General features: G+C 46.8%; 1 protein-coding gene across 1 annotated transcript in view; it reads left to right on the top strand.

The window, feature by feature from the left end:
- The window catches only part of LOC144104431 (cGMP-inhibited 3',5'-cyclic phosphodiesterase 3A-like), a gene marked incomplete in the record, with an annotated part of 296,611 nt that overhangs the window by 88,801 nt on the left and 186,713 nt on the right, over window positions 1-21,097 (top strand).

Consider the following 21,097-nt stretch of genomic DNA (forward strand, 5'->3'; position numbering starts at 1 on the left):
AATGACGCGGCAGGTAACAACTGCTACAAAAGTGAATTCGCACCCATTGCCCGTACCCGCCGCGGTGGCTCAGTGGTTGGGGCGCTCGGCTACTGATCCGGAGTTCCCGGGTTCGAACCCGACCGCGGCGGCTGCATTTTTATGGAGGCAAAACGCTAAGGCGCCCGTGTGCTGTGCGATATCAGTGCACGTTAAAGATCCCCAGGTGGTCGAAATTATTCCGGAGCCCTCCACTACGGCACCTCTTCCATTCTTTCTTCCTTCACTCCCTCCTTTATCCCCTCCCTTACGGCGCGGTTCAAGTGTCTAACGATATATGAGACAGATACTGCGCCATTTCCTTTCCCCCAAAACCAATTATTATTATTATCCCATTGTTTGTAGCAACCCATGCTTTCTACTGTGACTATCCTCTGCGACTTCCTGCTCTTCATCTTATTCCCCCAAACGTTCGTGGATAATATATTAACCTGTCATCATCATTATCATCAGCCTGACTACGCCGACTGCAGGGTTAAGGCCTCTCCCATGTCTCTCCAATTAACCGTATTGTTTGCCAGCTGTGCACAACGTATCCCCGCAAATTTCTTAATCTCGTCAACCCAGCTAGTTTTCTGCCGCCCTCTGCTACGCTTACCTTATCTTGGAATCCACTCCGCTGCTCTTACCGACCTGCAGTTATCTTGCATTCGCATTACATGCCCCTGCCCAAGCCCATTTTTCCCTCTGTAATAGTTCCTATCAAGTATGAAGTGTACTATACACGAGGTTATTTATACACTGCACGCTTTATAAAGACAGGGGTGACCTTTTATATAATACAAGTGAGCGCAGTGGGTATGTATAAGTGCTACCATGAAATGTGAATACAAATGTGGTTCCGAGAATATCTGGGGGGTAAGCCCTATATTGCATTCCTGCTTTAAAACTCTGCGATTTATTTTCCTTTAGGAATCTTCGTTTCTCCTTGTTTCTTGTACATGCAATAACAATAAACTTGAACTTGAACTTGAACTTGAACTTGTGCCTTCCGAACTGTACATCCTCGCTCTCTGCAACTAACGAAAAAGTGAAACATTGATTATGCACCACTTGTGATTTCTTGATCCTGCTCTGCGGTGATGTACGTTGTGCTTTTCTTTAATGTTTTCACCCAGTTTAATTAATTGTCGTAATATTAACGTCATGGCAGCGACTTTTGCTTAAGTATTCTAACTGGTTCCAACTGGTCAGGCTGGTTTTTGGAACAGTTGCCAGTTGATTCCAGCTGTTATCAACCGGTTTCAGCTTGAAGAAACTGAGAGTTGCAGAAACCATTTTAACCAGTTGGAACCAGCTGGGAATTTTCGCTTGTTATATGCTTCACTGATCTGCGGAAAGTCGGAATTTCTTAAGATCGCTCGCGGCACCTGGTGACCGAAACGGCAACTAATATTCCGCCAAGAATTAAAAATAATAATAATAATTGATTTTTGGGGAAAGGAAATGGCGCAGTATCTGTCTCATATATCTTTGGACACCTGAACTGCGCCGTAAGGGAAGGGATAAAGGAGGGAGTGAAAGAAGAAAGGAAGAAGGAGGTGCCGTAGCGGAGAACTCTGGAATAATTTCGACCACCTGGGGATCTTTAGTGTGCACTGACATCGCACAGCACACGGGCGCCTTAGCGTTTTTCCTCCATAAAAACGCAGCCGCCGCGGTCGGGTTCGAACTCGGGAACTCCGGATCAATAGTCGAGCGCCCAAGATTTGCTGCGCTTGTTTTCTTGAAGTTCTATGCGCAAGCCTTGTGCTCAAGTGGCGCATTACAGAAACTGCGGTTTTATGAACTCAAAATTTGAACTCTTCTTTCGGAAATGCTGCAGCTCATGCCCAATACAAAGGGGAATGTTGAAAGGGGAATGATGATACTGTTTGTGGACATGGGATTGGTGACTTCTTTACTTCCTTCGAACTCTTCATCGAACTTCACCGTAATCGAATTCCGCATGATATTGGCTGACGACTCGTGAAGCAGTAAAACCAGTGTAAGCGTTCCTTACATCCGCGATGCAGTGTGTGCGCATCCTATTTCAAGTGGTGATGCTTTGCATCGATGGCGCTATACGGCACTTCACATTTCAAAAAATTTTCCGGTTATTCCTTTGTACTCTTCTTATCTCCATGGAATTTTTGTTAAAATTTAGTGCTGTCATGCATTCGGTTAATACTGTATGGAGCGCATAATTTAGCACTAATTTCTAGAGATGCTAGCTTTCGGATTGCATACTGTTTCCACTGCTAACTCGTTCACGTACCCGATTCTTGTCCATGCACATACGACATGAGTAGCGCCTAAGCATGTTGGCCCTGTGGAAACAAGATTGTTTTTAAGATACGGGAATGTATGTATTTGCCGCTTGACCCCAGAAACGTCACCTTCAAGAATGCGTGCTGCCCTCTGGCGCTCACCATCATTATTACTCTGAGGCGGTAATCGCAACACCTTCTCTCGGGATATACCACCGCCAAGACGTAGCGACGCCTTTGCATACAAGACCACGCAATCACTATCTAGCAGGACTAAGCGTTTTCCAAGAATGCCAAGAGATCGAAACTATGGCCTTCCTATGTGTCGTTACAGAAAAAAAAACATCTTCGAATTATTCTAGCGCTCTCCCACAACCCTGGAATCACTCAAGCAAGCAATTTTTTATTCGAATGAAATGCTTTCTACCACCAGGATTACTTGCACAGTTGGCCTTGCCACGGGTTTTTCCCATTGGGTTAGGCCTTACCCAATGATAAAGACCTTGGATCTTCCCTTCTGGATTAAAGTCAATTGAGTGAGCTGGTGTAAAATCTCAGAAAACTCCAAACTTCAGTGTCGCAGGGGTCCCTGTTCCAGTTGGCATTGCTGGAAAGGAGCATTGGAACGAGCACTGCACTGAGTCAAGCTACCCGAAGTTTTAGAGGAGACAGAAACTATAGTCTCAAATCATTTGCGCATTTGGGTTTCATCGCAGTTCGTACTTTTCCCGAGCCATTTGTTTGCCAGGTTTTGCAAGAAAGAGATAACACTTACGTCGAATTTCCAAGGACAGGCGAGCCTTGAGGCATGCATTCATTGTACTTTTGAATTTGAACACGAGCCTAACGGACACCAAATGCGGGCCACAGAAAGACCCGAGGCACCTAAATTCCCGGGGCTTAACCGTCACGTTGGCAGCCTAGTCTTAACCTTAAGCTTTGAATGAGCGGTCAATCACACAAAAGGGCTTAAATTCAGGGCGTCCCGATTTTTCCGCGAACGTGGGCTTTGCCCGTACGGCAAGAGGTGTTTGGAGGGGCCGATATTGGCGTTAATGATATGCATCACCGGTGGTGCCTCAAATGGCAGCGCCGGAGACGCATCTCATTAATGGCTCTTGAAGAGAGGGATTCCGGTGCTCATAACATTTAAACACAGGGCTGCTGGGACTTTATCAGGAGCCATGTACTCAGACAATTGCCGCCCCCCTCCCCCCCCCCCCCCATCTGCTACCCCTCTTTCACTTCCAAATTTTGTCTGACAGTCTTGCGCTATAGCATCAAACACCTTTTGTTTATAGCGGCCTGCTTTGCGCGATGGGCCGTAGATTGAAGCGCCTACTTTTTCACGCATGCGTGCTTTATGCGTCACAGGAAAGCTAGGAAAACTGCGCACTCACTTAGAATGCCCGAGTTTTCTTTCTGGTGGTAATACTGAAGCAAACCAACACAATACAATAATAATAATAATAATAATTGGTTTTTTGGGGAAAGGAAATGGCGCAGTATCTGTCTCATATATCTTTGGACACCTGAACCGCGCCGTAAGGGAAGGGATAAAGGAGGGAGTGAAAGAAGAAAGGAAGAATTAGGTGCCGTAGTGGAGGGCTCCGGAATAATTTCGACCACCTGGGGATCTTTAACGTGCACTGACATCGCACAGCACACGGGCGCCTTAGCGTTTTTCCTCCATAAAAACGCAGCCGCCGCGGTCGGATTCGAACCCGGGAACTCCGGATCAGTAGTCAAGCGTCCTAACACAATACAACGAAAGTGTGAAATGCCGCGGAATACCCTTTGCTTACACCTGAGCAAATCGTCGTTAACGCTGAGCGGACAAGGGTAGGGGAAAACGGGCTTGTTACGACGTACCCCTTTTCCCAAAAGTAACCGAACGACAAGTTTTTGGTTCTCCACCGTATTGCTGAGCCTTTACGGCAACCCTTACAGACCGAAAGGTGTCGAAACGTGAGGACAAGGTCTCCCCTTACTTTGCACAGATTCGGAGCTTAAGGGCTGCCACAAGTGCTTCGCTACACAGCTAAGAAACAAACCACCGTTGCTCGGTTACTTTTGGCAAAGTCGGCATATATGACGGAAATCAGCAGCCATTTATACCAAAGTAAAACCAAAGTAAATTACCAGCGTCATCATTTTTTATCTAAATACAATTCATTAGAGGTTAGAAGAAAAGACCACCACATGCTTTCGGTGGGATCAGAACCCTTGACTTTCTACTTTCGATCAATTAGTTTTCATGTAAAAATGATTACACTCTTGATTTACCATTGATTAACCTAAACGTTTTAATTAATGGGAGCTAAGGTTCCACTTTCATGCCGTATGTTTTCCGCTCAAGCTGGCAACGAAGGGATACGCAGTTTCCCGTAACTATCGCTTTCTGTTTAATAAGACTACCAGCGCCGATGTTTCGGTCCACTCTGTGGGCTCTGCCGAACTTGGTTGCGTGGCAGTTGTTTTCCTTAGCTGTTAGATATACCGCTGCACCTGTTTTACACGCATATAAATTACGTGGGGGCACTTTTTGATCTGCCCACAGTGGCCAACAAGTTCGTCAGAGTCCTGGCATTGCCTTACGAAAGGAAGTCTACTGGTAAACCACCCAAGCAGCACAGATAATTGGCCCAATACTCGAAAGAGATGGTTTCACAATGGTCCATTGTAAGATCAACATTTGCCAATTTATATCCAATGTTGGGCCGATCACCTGTGCTGCTTGGGCAGGATTACGAGGTTAAAAGTGCTTGCAGCTAGTAAGTAGAGGAGACACGTTAGCATTTGCATTTCTATGCGATAAATAATTGAGCACATCAATAGTCGAAACCTAATTATACAGGTTCACGTGCGAAATATGAACTATTATTGAGCTTAATTTATTTCAAGCTAAGATATTTTCAACCATATCATGTCTATCTTAAACACTGTTCGCGAGTCGAACAAGCATCGTTAGCTTGAAGCGCGAGTAGCAAAGACGGTGAAATCAAAATGCTCAGTGGTTAGGGCGCTCGACTACTGATCCGGAGTTCCCGGGTTCGAACCCGACCGCGGCGGCTGCGTTTTTATGGAGGAAAAACGCTGAGGCGCCCGTGTGCTGTGCGATGTCAGTGCACGTTAAAGATCCCCAGGTGGTCGAAATTATTCCGGAGCCCTCCACTACGGCCACCTCTTCTTCCTTTCTTCTTTCACTCCCTCCTTTATGCCCTTCCCTTACGGCGCGGTTCAGGTGGTCCAACGATATATGAGACAGATACTGCGCCATTTCCTTTCCCCCCCAAAAACCAATTATTAATTATTATTTCATTAATATTCTTAAAATAAGCCAGCAGAGTGGTTTTGTTGTTTACTGAAGTCTTCTTTTATTTTCTTCGTCGTATATAATTTGTTAGCGCTCTAGGTCCAACTAAATCACCAGCGGCTCTTCAAAGCGATTTACGCAATAACCCATGATAGCATAGTAGGGCATTGTGTTCCGGTAAATACAAAAATTAAACCATCCTACAACTGCTTACCTCAAACTGAAACCTTTCCGAGCGACTAGAAGAAATAAAGAATGATCATCAAAGTTTTGTGCCATGTAAAATGCAAATGCATCGTTATGTGTTTTTCAGTGGCGTCTGCCCTTTATGAAGCTTATCGAGGCCTTTTTGATCTATAAAAATTCCGCTCCACTTCTTGGGTAGTAGCCCCTCGATGAAGGCATTTAGGTAAAGAGTAAATTTTTAATTTGTAGATACTTCCTCCGTGTGGCCGTCGCACAATAGTGCAGAGCTCTTGAAAAAAGTGTCCTAATTCAATTCCACCATTTCTGGCCTGCTCATTATACCGAAAAAGAAAACGTAAGGCAAGTAAGTTAGACATGGTTGCCTTCTCTCATGCGTCGTCGTTGGTGCTGTTACGGCCATGTTTAATCCGCATCCCCCCCCCCCCCCCCCCGCCATCATGCTGCGTTTTTATTCAGTGTTTGACAATCATGCCCTCGGTATAAAATCCACCACCCACTCATCATGGCAAGAAAAAATGCTGTTATGCTATTCGACCGACCACGCCGTCACGTTTGATCTCTTTGTCTCTTCGTATAGGAGCGCACACTTGTCTGACGGAGCATTCGTGCTTCATCTTACGTGCCCCGCCTTGTTCACGTGGCAGAATTGGGAGGACGACCCGTCGGTACATTTCCATAACCGTTTGTCTGTTTCACAAACGGCCAAGGGAGAGAGCTTATTTTTGTGTCCGCTTCGTTCGCTAGAAAGCGCAGTTTGGGGCGCTTTCTGCCGCTCCCGTTGTTCGCTGAGTTGAGAGGCAAATTGGCTCCCCGGGGCGGTTCTTCGCGATCGGCAGATGTGCACGGTTCGAGCTCCCGCGCCTGTTTTTAAAAAGCAAACAGAGAAAAATGAATAAATAAAGGAACGACGAAAGATGTAAAGATATGCCGAAGTGAGTTCTGCAGCTTGCAGTGAAAATATTTCGCATGAGGAGCACAGCTCGATACGCTTCAACGGCACGCTGCAGCTTGTTTGTCTCGAGATCAAAGAGGTATTCGGCGGCGCAGTATTGTACGCGATGGAATGGTATGGTACGGCACAGTACGATATGGTGTGATACGGTACGGTACGCTGTACGATATGATACGGTACGGTGTGGAATGATGTGGTATGGTACGGCCTGGTAGAGCATGATAAGGTACGGTACGCTGTATGATATTGTACCGTACGGTGTGGAATGATATAGTATGGTACGTCCTGGTACGGCATGATAAGGTATGGTGCGGTATGGTGTGGAAGGATATGCTATGGTATGGTACGCCTTCGTGTGGCATGATAAGGTACGGTACGGTGTGGAATGATATAATATGGTACGGTGTGGTACGGCATATGGTACGGTACGTTGTAGGACATGGTACGGTACGGTGTGGAATTATATGGTATGGTACGTCTTGGTACGGCATAAATTACGGTACGTTGTAGGACATGGTACGGTATGGTCCGTTGCATTATATGGTATGGTATGGTGTGGAATGATATGGTACGGTAGGTTTTGGTACTTCATGATAAGGTACGGTACGTTGTAAGATATGGTGCGGTACGGTGTGTAATGACATGGTGTGGTACGGCTCGGTACGGTATGATAAGGTACACTACCTTATATAGTAGGGTACGGTACGGTATTGAATGGTATGGTGTGATACTGTATAATAAAATATGATACGGTACGATATGCTACATGATATCGTGCGGCACAGTATGATACTATACGGTATGGTACTGTATGACATGGCTTAGGAAGGCATATATTGCGCCTTATGGTTTGCGGGGGCTTAATGTCACTAAGATGCACTTAGGTTATTAGGGGATGCAGTATAGTGAAAAGCTGTGAGTTATTTGGGGGCAGCGTGATGTCCCCACACTCCTCCGTTTCGTGCAAACGCTGGCTTTCGTTACAAGATTTTCAACCATTTGGAATTCATTAACGTGCACTGACATCGTACAACACACCAGATAGATGCAAGGAGAATGGAGTGAAAGTTTAAAAGTAAAGGTTGAGGGGTAAACCAAGAGTGGTTATGGTTAGCTAACCAGTGCTAAGAATAAAGGGGAAAAAAAGTTACTACAAAATTATTGATTTAGGAGTTGCAACAATTTCTGCCTGAGCCTCGGTGTGTTTTTGATCAGTATTTGTGTGCCATAGTTATTTTACCGCACCATCCCTTGCCTAACAGCACAGACGTACATGAGCTATGTTAGAAAAGATTGTTCAGTTCAAAGAAATTCTTCGAAGAGAGAACGGAATGCAGGGAGCACGTATTATTCTATGAAAAATAATGCATAGTCCCTGTGGAGCGCGACTGGTTCGCAGTAAACTTTGATCGAGTTATTGGTTCGCGAATCCAAACCCCGGTTCCTCTCTGCGTTCGGCAACGGAGAGTCAGCGAGACGCGCCCACAAAGCTTTCGTCAACCGTGAAATAATGATTTGATCTTAACGGCGGCGAACTTAACCATCTTTGTGGATAGGGCCTTGGACGTTCCACAACAGCTGCTCAAAAAGACAAAAAATCTTTCCAGATGTCTCGAAGAAAACGGCACGAAAAAGGATGCAGCACAAGAGAGGATGTACCACGGGACGAGCCCTTGTCCGGTTATTCTTCTCCTGTAGTGTTCCTTCTTTCTTTACGTTGTTGGCTTTGAGGTGCATACCCACCTACCAGCCTGAATCGCTGTGTTTCATTTTTATTTTTATTTATTTTGTTACATACTGCAGCTCCATTCGGAGCTACAGCAGGATTGGGAGGTGTACATGGAAAGCGCAAGATAAGTCATACAGTGCAATGAAACAAGCAAGAAAACACAAGAATTCCACAAAGCAGAAAGGCTATAGCGTAGAGGCCTCCTTGTAGCGAAAATCCAGTGACCGCCGCCTGGCACCGGCCACACCTACCACTGCCAACCGTCCTCCTTTCCCCTAGCCTCCTCTCCCTATTCCCACCTGTCACCCTCCCCGCTTGCAGGGAAGAGAAGGGAGACGCCTGACTAAGAATGACTCAGTTTATTTATGTGAAAATGACTAAGACGGACGCAGCAAAAATTAATGAAAGAAGCGAGCAGGACAGAACCAGAATTGGAATTGAATCAAGAGCGGAATAAAGAATTGGGATGCTATCGCATTTCCTCCTTATTGATCCAACTGATCGCCCCTAGTTATTTCATTACTTGACTTTGCTGGTAGGCGATCCATGTGCGTATGGTCCAGTTATTCTAAACTCATATCAGTGTTTACTATTACCAAAAATTGGGGCAGGCCTTTCTGGTCCCATTGGCTGCCATCACATGGCACATGGCACATGGCTTTGGCTATTCAAAAATAGGGTGTTGACATCATTTGTGATGAAAGAAAGAAGAATGACCGTGTGTCTGCAGACTAGAACGTGGTAAGCCCCGACTCGATGGACACATCCTACGCGTACCGGCGGAGCGCCTACGCGCACGGGCGTATGCTGGATCCTGTCTGCGCATGCGCAAAGCGCGACGCGCCCGCAGGCGCGAGCAGGGCGCAGGTATCCCCGCAGGCGCTTGCACGCTCGTCGGAAGCGGGGTACAGTTTACAACAATAGGAGGACCGCGGGGCTCCGGGGGACTTTTTTTTTAGTGGATTGAATCTCTTTCAGGTGCTCCCCACTTTTCTTCGCTGTTTTAGTTGCCCTTTCGGCGCCCCCAAATCCCCTTTCTTCACTCTTGAAATTCCTTCGGTCGGCTCGAGAGAGGGAACGAGTCAGCACAGGGAGCATGGAGGTGGATGCCTTTTTTCGGCGCCCGTCGCGGCGCGGCGCTGGGTGCGCAGGCGCTCCGCACATACGCGAGGATGTGTCCATGGAGTTGCCGCTTTAGACATCTAGGCTTAGGTGCACTGGCTGAGCGCTGTCCCGAATTCCAGTCAATGGCTAACGAACGACGAGAACCGCTCCAAGAAACCATGAATTCCAGTTGCTACTTATGCGTCGATTCGCCAAAACGTCATTAACATTTCCAGTAGTCACTAAGTATGCTTGCTCCTTCTCCTCGCAAAGACATTACGGATGCATTTAGACGGAGCTCAGATCTGCAGAACGAACATAGGCGCAAAGAACAAAGCATAGAAGTCTGTTTCCGAAATGCTCACTACATGTGCATTTCATTCGTGCCGTGTTAAGTAGTGCGGTTATTTTTGGAAGTCGGACATAACGTTGTATAAAATACAGATTCATTATCGATTCCTCAAACCCGCGTGTCCTTTTTCCACGTAAAATTCTCTTTATGCAAAATGGAAATGGCTTGCTGCTTTGACGGGGCACCATTGGCGATTATAAGTGTGCACTACATGGTCACTTATAAAAGCCAGCCTGAGCACATATAGCCCTGTTTTATTCCTTTATTAATGAGCTGGGTTTAGAAACCTCATTACGGAACAAATATGTCGTTGTGGTCTGTCATAAAAATCGCCGATTGGTCCAGCCCGCATTGCGGTCTCATAAAGTTCGCCGATTGGTCAAGACTGTTATAATGTCGTCAGGTCACGTGACGAGCCAGCTGACACACCTGCCACTTCCCTCCCTACCCCTCTCTAAATCCGGCAGGGCTGTCTCTCGTAAAATTCGCTAATTGGTCGAGCTGAACACTGCGGTCCGTCATAAAGTTCGCTGATTGGTGGATACAGTTATGGCGTCAAAGGTCACAAGACGTGCCATCTGAAACACCACAATCCTGCCGCCTCTCTCCACCTGCATCGCCGCAACAGGAGCCTCATCACGGAAAAAAAATTGTGGTCTGCTCTAAATGTCGCGGATTGGTCAAGACTGTTATGACGTCATCAAATCACGTGATGTGTCACGTGTCACACCGGCCACCTCTCCTCCCGCCTCATCGCAGAAAAACCCGGCGTTGCGGTCTGATATAAAATTAGCTGATTCAAATACTATCGCATTTCCCACCCGTAATGTAACTGCCTCCTCGTAGATTTTTTTTCACATTTTTGTATCGGCTTTTATTGCTACGGAACACACATTTCGACGCTTGTGTCGTTGTTTAAGTGCTCTACGAGCTGTTTTGTGAGAACTCTTTTCTAAATATGTTACCTATTTCAATTACCAACGTACGCTTATTCTGAGTAACAAAACACTGCCTCGCTACTGCCTTCACGGTACGCTCACCGGAGCCTGTATTTTTTTTCTCCTCGTCGAAGGGTCTGAAAAGGTAGACCTCATGTCAGTCAGGCACGTGCTTCGCTGTACCTAAAACGCAGTCTACTTTAATCTTATCCCTCTCCGTTCCGAACCAACGGCGAATGCTTAGAAAGCTGGATTTGGTGACCCAGAATAAAAGTTCTCTCTTTTTCAGTTCTTTTCTTGAAAGTGCTCCAACGCCTGCCGCTCCTGAAAAGACTCCGGCGTTTCTGCAAAGACGAGACGCTAGAATGGGCGTATCCGTCAGAAGAGAGACGTCTCGAATAAATTTCACCCAGGGATTGCACAAAGCACGAGGCAGTTTACGCAAATAGAAGAAAACCCGCGATGACAGTGCGTGGTTGGAAGTGCGCTCTGAGATCCGAGAAAGCATTTACATTAGTTCTTGTCGAGGCAAGCAAGCAGCGGTTTGAAGAGCTCGTTTCTGGAGGGTTTAGACAACAGGAGAAAATACAGAAGGGCCTGGAGGATTAGGCGACGCTTAGATCCTTATTTAGGCAGTCTGTCGAGAGTGCTGTCTCCGAGGCCCTTGTGTACTTACTCATCCCGTCTAGGCCTAACCCCTAGCAACGAATGCTGGTTGGCTCCTGAATTGGGAGCCAGTTGCCGTGCTTCATTTTTAGGACGGGGGTTCGTGGTCTTACGGGCTTGTATGTGTCGACTGTTTGACGGGGAAAGCGCATCAGTCACCGTAACTGAATACACTATTACTTTTCCTCAAAGTGCGCGAACATTGTCTCATTGTCTACGTTACTGGTCGGCAGATACGCAGGCTTCGTGTTGCTCCAGTGCTAAAGACACAGACATTAGACAGGGTTTCGCTGTGGAGTGAACTGATGGCTAACCTTCTTGGGATGAAAATAAACTCGGACACATAAAGACACAGGTGGTAATGAGGTGACATAACAAGGCTAATACGCTATCATCTTGCCATCTTACTGTCTGTGCCATTATGTGTTCGGTCCCACTTTCATCACAGTAACAGTGACGCTGATGTCGTCAGTGTGTTTTACCCTGGTAACATCAGTGAAGCACTGGATCCAGATTTTACTCTTCTGTGAATTCTGTGAAATTGGGCGTAGAGTGCTCAATTTAGGCTGGGAGCCCGGGGTCGAAAGGGAAGCATTTTTCTGCCGCGATTATGCACTAAAACTTAGGAAAGCCTTATTTTTCTTCTCGCCCTATGTATCTTTGGGATGTACCGGGGACGGGGGTGGGGGGGGGGGGGGAGGCGAGGGGATGTTAGCTTTAGCTATTCTCTTCTTAGAAAGCTTACTTTGTTTTGATGCATTCTTTCAAACAGACTGCGCTTGACAGCCATAACTGTATATAGGCAGCGTTCGGCGAAATTATGTCGTCGTCGGCTTGGTTCTGACTCTCCCTGTGGAATCACCTGTCATGCCAGACGCCTGCCCTTACATGGATCGACTGGATGCCACGCGTCATCGTGCATGACGCATGATCGCTGATGTGACGCATGGTCATAGATGACGTACACGTATACCCTATACCCCTGCCCCACACCCCAAGGCTGGCTACGCCATGCGTGTTCTGCAACAGCGTCAGCAAAATGCATTCACTGGAGCTTACCTGTGATGCCATTGCTAGAGTAGTCGCAAAAACGCAAGAGATATCCCACACCCAGAGATGCTAAATACTCCAACTGGCGTCAGCACTTCGTGTCACCCAATCATCGCTGAAGTTCGCATTACCACAAAGGTTAACGATGTGTGACTTTTTGTATACTTGAACCGCAAATGCTTGATGCGTGTGCTTTATCTCACAAGTTGTTTAAAGCACTGTGCACGGTAGAAATGTCTTGTCCAATCAGGATCAAGGAAGACAACTAATGGCCCCTGAGTTCTATGAGCTGTGTTGAGACTATTTTTCAAACAGTTATTGCAGTAATTGAAAATGTATAGTTCAGAGTGGCGTTTATGACGTACAGCTAGCGTTGCATTCACTTTTTAAATTAGCAGACATAGTCCGCACGAACTTAGCACTGCGAAGGCCAGCTGCAGAGTGGTGTACCGCCACTCGTAAACATGGCGTCCGCCGAGTCTCCTCAGTCTCCTGCGCTCCAGCAACTGGACACTGGTGCTATTTCCTCCCCAGGGATGGAGCCACCAGTTGCGGGGCGAGGGGCGCGGAGGAACACGTTTTGCAGCGCACGCCGTTCTGATTGGCTCACATAGCCGCGGCCCTCGCAGCGGTGTGAACGACTTGTGAGATGGAGCATTATTACCGGCTTCACTCTTCTACAACGGGTGTGGGGAAAGGGTAGTTACTTTGCAGTTGGAAACTGCATGGAAAAGTGAAGAGGTGCCCCTTTGTAAGAAAGAGGACATTCCGGCCGCTCACATGACTGTAACATGTGTTCTGTTGAACAAAAAGAGAAAAAACAAACCTCGCCTAACGTGCTAATAGCTTTGCTCAAGTTGTTTCGAAGTACTGGGAGTCATACTTCCACGTTTATTTTTACAAAGCCGACTCTTTAACTACTGCATGTCCTGGTTCTCGTGTACTTGGCGCGCGCTCTGAACACGTCTGGGCTAGCGTGTCCGTTTGTGCTATCACCCTCGCCTTACCACGTTTCCTCAATTCACTCTAAAAGCAGAAGAGTTTTTACGTATTGGTGCCCTGCCTTGTCTGAAGTTGTAAGCTCGCGTTTAGTTAACCCAAATTCTCTAGAAACTTTGAGAGCGCAACCGTTAGCGAAGGAAGGTGTTAAACAAAAGGCCTGCGCCACAAACAAGCTGGATCATGACCTTCTATAGCATACGGGAACTTCCGTTGCCTTACACGTACGCTTTACCATTACGGGACAGGGCCCTCAACAAATGCTGAACAAATGCTCGGAGCACCCCGTGGTCGCCTGAAGCTCAACAGTTTGACAAGCTTGGGAAAACTTAAAGCGTGCTAAACAAAGCCAAGGCCGAAACGAAGTACTTCTTCCTTCCTCACAGCCGTTCCACCGAATCTCCATGTATATAAGTCGACCCCTTGTACCGGAGTTACGGGTAATTAATATAAGGAATTAAAGAAACGCAACAGGAGGCGAGTATTGTTGTTTGTAACGGAGGGAAAGTCGCCGCGGTGGCTGAGTGGTTATGGTGCTGGGCTGCTGGCCCCAAAGATGCGGGCTCGATCCCGGCCGCGGCGGTCGAATTTCGATGGAGGCGAAATTCTAGGGGCCGTGTACTGTGCGATGTCAGCGCACGTTAAAGAACCCCAGGGGGTCGAAATTTCCGGAGCCCTTCACTACGGCGTCCCTCATAGCCTGAGTCGCTTTGGGGCGTTAAACTCTTATAATTATAAAATTGTAACGGAGGGCTCAGTTTATTTATTCCACTTGATGGTCGTCAACTTGGCAAATTTATAAGAAATGTTAAAGCGGCGAGGAGCAGCTGACGAACACAAAAGGCGTTCAAGCGGCTACAATTCATCGCAGAATCAATGCCGACCCCCAGAAAAACATTAAAGGCGCAACAATACCTTATTTGAAGCTTTGACCAAAGTACATAGTTCACTATAGCGCAACAGCTTGCACCACACGCGTGCATTTTATTCACAGCAAGGTTGCCTACAGTCGCAATTAAGTGTCTATTTGTCGTAAAAATTTCGCTTTTATTTTCGTGTCGCGAAAGGGGGCCGTGAAACAGAGGGGCGAGTCGACCTATATTCGGATCAACTACGGAGCGCTTTTCGGTGTTTCTGCGTCAGTGTTACTTCAAATCGTGGAGTAATTACTCTTTAGCGTCCACCTCGGCGCAGCTATGCGGCTACAAAGGAAGGCTGCACAGAAGAGTAGCAATTCGGGCCTGTTGGTAGGTCATGATGAAGCGTTGGTAGCGCGAAGACACAAGGACGGCCGCTGGTCCCGCCCACTTCTCTGCTGTGTACTTGTGTATTTGCTCTACACACACTTCATCAACGCTGTACAGCTTTCTCATAAGCTTCGCTATTAAAGAAGAGTTGGTCCTAGTCTGGGGACGCAAGTGAGTAATTATTCACAAATTCAAAATCGTCTCCGCATTGGTGATTTTCGGGAAATACGTTGCACCAGTTTTAGTGCCTTGCTCAAGTGTGTTCTCTCGGCACCTAAGTCTGCCCCAAGAATTCAAACAACGTTGCGGAAGAATTGGTTGCAACCCACTCACTTCACGAACTGCTATGAAAAATAAAGTTACAGGATTGACTCCTGAGTCCCATATTTGAGACACTCGGTAGATGGACAAGTAACGGCAGGCGGCACGCAGATTCTGAACAGCGACTGTCTATTTCATGAATAGTTATCCGATCGAGAGAAATTGTCCCTTTTCGTTTTGGTAAGGATCAGGAATCTAGATTACACAGAAAGAATATTTGCCCTCCCGGAGGATGGATTATGCAATTTCATTCGCGTCGTCATATATCCGGCGGCTGCGTTTTTATGGAGGCAAAACGCTAAGGCGCCCGTGTGCTGTGTGACGTCAGTGCACGTTAAAGATCCCTAGGTGGTCGAAATTATTCCGGAGCCCTCCACTACGGCTCCTTTCTTCCTTTCTTCTTTCACTCCCTCCTTTATCCCTTCCCTTACGCCTCGGTTCAGGTGTCTAACGATAAATGAGACAGATACTGCGCCATTTCCTTTCCCCAAAAACCAATTATTATTATTATTATTATTATTATTATTATTATTATTATTATTATTATTATTATTATTATTATTATTATTATATATTCGCACTGCGACTCAGCACCCTTTTCACGATCTCAATAAAGCATATTTTTTTCTCATTCATGTCAGAGGAGCTCGCAAAGATAACGGATTAGTGCATTTTGAGCGTTTTAAATTACCCGAGAATACAGAACCAGAAAACGAAAACACAAATTCTGTAGAGCCCTACGTAAGCTACTGTAATCGCGCAGGCATCGGCTTTAAAAAAAGTGATTTTGTTTTGGCATTCACTTCGCATGCCAATAACGAGAGAGTTAAGCTCAGATTGTCGCTATGGGTTCGAAAAATAAGGTGTAACCGTTCGCATACCTTTACATCCCAGCGGCAAACTAAGCTGACACCGAAGAAGTTACATCCAGTTATTGTGTTCGTGTATATGAATACTGCAGGTCCGTTTTCAGGTTTTTAGTGGGCGAGAAGGATTGGGGGGATAATTATATACAATAGTGATAAAATGCTGACTAAACACACAAGTTCAAGCAAGAGAAAAATTTAAAGGTAAAAAATACGGGTACAAACGGAATAATTACTAGCAGTTCAGCTCTGGTTAACTCTGGTCGAAAGCGAAAGGCTGCATCTCCCTGGCAAAGCTTGTGGTCGAGTGACTGGCGGTTTCCACAGATAGCCACGCTGACACTCTCACAGTAGTAGGCATTTTTTTATTTGTTAAATATCCGCTTTCTTCGAAACGACATTAAAAGCGCTCACACAAGATAGCATATATTTAATATAGCTTCGGTGATAATTACAACTGTAATATTGCTCGTTGTGTGCGGAGATATGGAACCAAATCCGGTTCCAAACGACGCGCAAACCCTGCAGATAATTTCAGAAAACCAAATTGAAAAATAAATTGCTTTTTTCTGGAACACTAAATTGCGCATTGTAAGACAGGCGTCATTTCCTTTCCTTAAAACCAACTTTCATTTTCATTCCCTTACGGCGCGGTTCGGTTGTCCACCGAGATATCTGAAACAGGCATCATGTCCTTTCCTTAAAACCAACGTTATTTCACTTCCCTTCCCTTACGGTGGACACCCGAACCGCACCCGTAAAAGAAATTGGTTTTTGGGGAAAGGAAATGAATACCCGCTGCGGTGGCTCAGTGGTTAGGGCGCTCGACTACTGATCCGGAGTTCCCGCGTTCGAACCCGACCGCGGCGGCTGGGTTTTTATGGATGAAAAACGCCAAGGCGCCCGTGTGCTGTGCGATGTCAGTGCACGTTAAAGATCGCCAGGTGGTCTAAATCATTCCGGAGCCCTCCACTACGGCACCTCTTTCATCATTTACTCTTTCACTTCCTCCTTTATCATTTCCCTTACGGCGCGGTTCAGGTGTCCAAGGATATATGAGACAGATACTGCGCCATTTCCTTTCCCCCAAAAAACCAATTATTATGAAAGGAAATGGTGCAGTATCTGTCCCACATATCGGTGGACACCTGAACCGCGCCGTCAGGGAAGGGATAAAGGAGGGAGTGAAAGAAGAAAGGAAGGAAGAGGTGCCGTAGTGGAGGGCTCCGGAATGATTTCGACCACCCGGGGATCTTTAACGTGCACTGACATCGCACAGCACACAGGCGAAATGCGGCCGCCGCGGTCGGCTTCGTAACCGGGTTGAGTAACGAGTTCAGCAGTGGTGCCTTATCACACGATCACAACACATGATCTCAAAGTTCGCGATTATTCAGTAATATACGGACCTTTTTTATGGAGGAAAAACGCCTAAGGCGCCCGTGTGCTGTGCGATGTCAGTGCACGTTAAAAATCCCCAGGTGGTCTAAATTATTCCGGAGCCCTCCACTACGGCACCTCTTTCATCCTTTACTCTTTCACTTCCTCCTTTATCATTTCCCTCACGGCGCGGTTCAGGTGTCCAACGATATGAGACAGATACTGCGCCATTTCCTTTCCCCAAAAAAACCAATTATTATGAAAGGAAATGGTGCAGTATCTGTCACATATCGGTGGACACCTGAACCGCGCCGTCAGGGAAGGGATAAAGGAGGGAGTGAAAGAAGAAAGGAAGGAAGAGGTGCCGTAGTGGAGGGCTCCGGAATGATTTCGACCACCCGGGGATCTTTAACGTGCACTGACATCGCACAGCACACAGGCGAAACGCGGCCGCCGCGGTCGGCTTCGTAACCGGGTTGAGTAACGAGTTCAGCAGTGGTGCCTTATTACACGATCACAACACATGATCTCAAAGTTCGCGATTATTCAGTAATATACGGACCTTTTTTATGGAGGAAAAACGCCTAAGGCGCCCGTGTGCTGTGCGATGTCAGTGCACGTTAAAGATCCCCAGGTGGTCGAAATTATTCCGGAGCCCTCCACTCCGGCACCTCTTCTCCCTTTCTTCTTTCACTTCCTCCTTTATCTCTTTCATTACGGCGCGGTCCAGGTGTCCAACGATATATGAGAGATACTGCGCCATTTCCTTTCCCCCCAAAACCAATTATTATTACTTTTGAAAGTATATATAGCTCCAAACGTGCACATGGGAAGCGTGTTTTCCGTGTTTGCGTCAATATTTTGCGCCTGGTTTTTGACCTCTCCTTTTAGAAGGTCGACTGTCCGTTCAGTGGCCGATTTGTTCATGCAATTAGGTGCGTCATCCCGTGACTTCGCGCGGTCTTTGTTTTCGCGAGCCTTTGGTCGCAAGCACACACCTACAACTGTTTTCGTAAAATTATGCATTTATTTCTTTTAAAGTCCTCGGGCTTTTGAGAGCAATGAATAAACGAAATTCATAAGACGTACTCTTCAAACCCAATGAATAATGACAGAAATAAAGGGAGGAGGAGGAACACCCCTGCGCAAGTGAATGCTTTATAGTCGCTGGCGTATCGAGGACAAGTGTCAATAGCTGGAATGAGGCGCGCATCAAGCAGGGTGATCTCACGCAGCCAAGAGCGGTGCTTTGCTGCAAGCTGGCCCGGGGACTTGTGGAGACCATTCTGACACGTCTTTTGCCCGCAGACAGCGTTGAGCGCAGATGCTGGCACTTCTCCTCGGGCAGGGCTTGTGGCACGTCCCCAACCAGTACCACGAGTCGCCCAAATCCATGTCTAGTTCTGCCCTGCCCTTACGGGAAATGTATGAAAGTCATCGGTGGGGCTTCTCGCACAGGAGCCAAAAATTCTTTCATAGCTCGTTCTATTGCGTCGCCGCAGAGGAAGCTTTCAGACGGGACAGCGAGCGGCTGAAGTTCCGTCTGCCTCCGGCTCCCCTGGAGAAAAAGAATGGAATGGGGGCATCAAAGTCGGCCATAGCAGTTCCGTCATCTAAGAGAGGAGACCACGAAGTCTATTCAAGCGAACGTCCGGTCTTTAGAAACTTTCGGGCTTACCACTGGCTCATGCAGGCTGGCATTTGGCGTTGTCTCAGCCGAGGGCCAGAACGAAGTAGTAACCGAGATCGGTGCGCCAGCTGATATCAGTAACGGCACTTGCTGCGGTAAACGCCGGCAGTAGGCCAGCCACCGTGCTTCCAGGCATCCGGGCCAGCGCGGCGAACAGTGATTGGTAGTCAGGCCGCCTGGCTCCAGCAGCCTTGGCTTCTTGTTGAACCGGCTCAGTGATTTTCCTCTCCAGGTACAGGCTGGTGAAAGGCCACCTCGAGAACAGGTCTTCCAGTGTCATGGCCTCTGGGGTACCTTTAGCCTGGATGCCCCCAGCCTCATTGCCTTCGGACAGACTGAAGAGCGTTAATATTTAATCACTCTCTTTATTATTATTCTTAAAATTTTAAAATCAAAACACTCATCCCTTTTCTGTTCATGACGAAAAATTCACCGGTGTTATGCTCCCACGTGCTTTTCCTTTTTGTTAACTGCGTTCAGGTGAATAGCCACCCGATTCTTGGCCGATCCCCCAGTGTGGGTATGTGCCATCTTTTGATAGGCTAACAACAACAACAACAACAACATAATCTTCCAGAAGGAAATGCTAGACATGGGAGCGTGAGACGGGTCATCATTGTGGATAGAAAGACAAGAACAGAAAACCATGTTGAAGCTTCTGTAATGGTGAAAGGTACCCTGAAATTCATTGTAGCGGATGGCTCAGCTAAAAGTAACCAATATATTTATAAATATGAGTGTTCTACGGGAGTGAAGCCAAATTAGTGCTTTTGAGTGACTCATGTCGTAATCAGCGTTATTTTTCTTCTGGAAACTTAGTAAAGAACAATTACTTATTTTTAAAATATTGTTGTCAAGAATAAATGGTCAATGCGGAAGTTGCAGAGCGCCTTGAAAAACAGCCGGCAGAAATGTTTGCACGAGAATACCAATTACGAAAAGCAGCGCCTTTTAACCTAAAGTTCGCAAACTGGAAGAGCTTCAACGAAATAATGGGGCGGGCTCAGTGTCCCAAGACGGGTCTCAGTGAACAAAAAGAAACAAAAACACATAGAGGATGTGTACTTCATTCGAATCGGGGGGAAAATACGGATATGTGCTACGTAGATGACGATGAGCGGGAAGTGCCGCGGCACTGCCCGCGGCTTAAATCATTACCTGTTTAGAAGCGGGATCAATTCTACCCGAGTGCGGAGCAATGGGAGAGCCGTCTCACCAGCAGCGAGCTCACGGCCCAGAGGGCCTTTATAGAGCACGCGATCGGTGCAGCACGACTCAGTGGAGCCTTGGAATAGGGGCCCACCCTTGCTGAAAGAAGACTCTAGTCGCCGGCGCAAGCACGAAGACGACGGAGCCTTCGATCCGCGAATCCCTTTGGAAATCAAATGTTTTCACTCACTCACTCACTCCACAAATTTTTTCGCGGCTTGTTGAGAAGTAGAAACATTGAGCAAATCCTACTCTCTTGCCGGAGATTTGCACATCAGAGAAGGACGCATATAGAAATTCCCGTTACAAAATTGGAACTCACTTCGTCGGTCCCGCTTCTCGTCTCCTTCGGTGCGAGCGCCAGAGGTTTTTCATTGCATCTAGTTTGCGAATACCTCCACAATTACACAAGAGCTACCGAGAGATTCCCTTGCTACTTGTATCCGAAATTTTTGGATTTAAAAGATCTTTCAGTAATTTTCATGTATTCAATTCTCTGATCTTCTCGTTGTTTTCCTCTTTAGTTATTCTGATATGTTACCCAAGGCACAACCATTAGCTTTGCTCCAGTTTACCCATCTTATTTTGGCTCTCCTCACTAAAACCTGGCCTATACCCCGCAGTGGGTATGTGCCTTGTTACTAAGGCAACAGCAACAACGGAGCGCTCGCCTGACAGGCAACGGATGATTTTGCTGCCATATCAGCATCGACACTCGGTCAGAGAGCTTTATATGAATATTGCACTATTAAATAGAAATAAGCGATTGACTTGAGTAATGGT

Source organism: Amblyomma americanum, chromosome 9 (assembly GCF_052857255.1).
Source record: "Amblyomma americanum isolate KBUSLIRL-KWMA chromosome 9, ASM5285725v1, whole genome shotgun sequence".
NCBI lineage: Eukaryota > Metazoa > Arthropoda > Arachnida > Ixodida > Ixodidae > Amblyomma > Amblyomma americanum.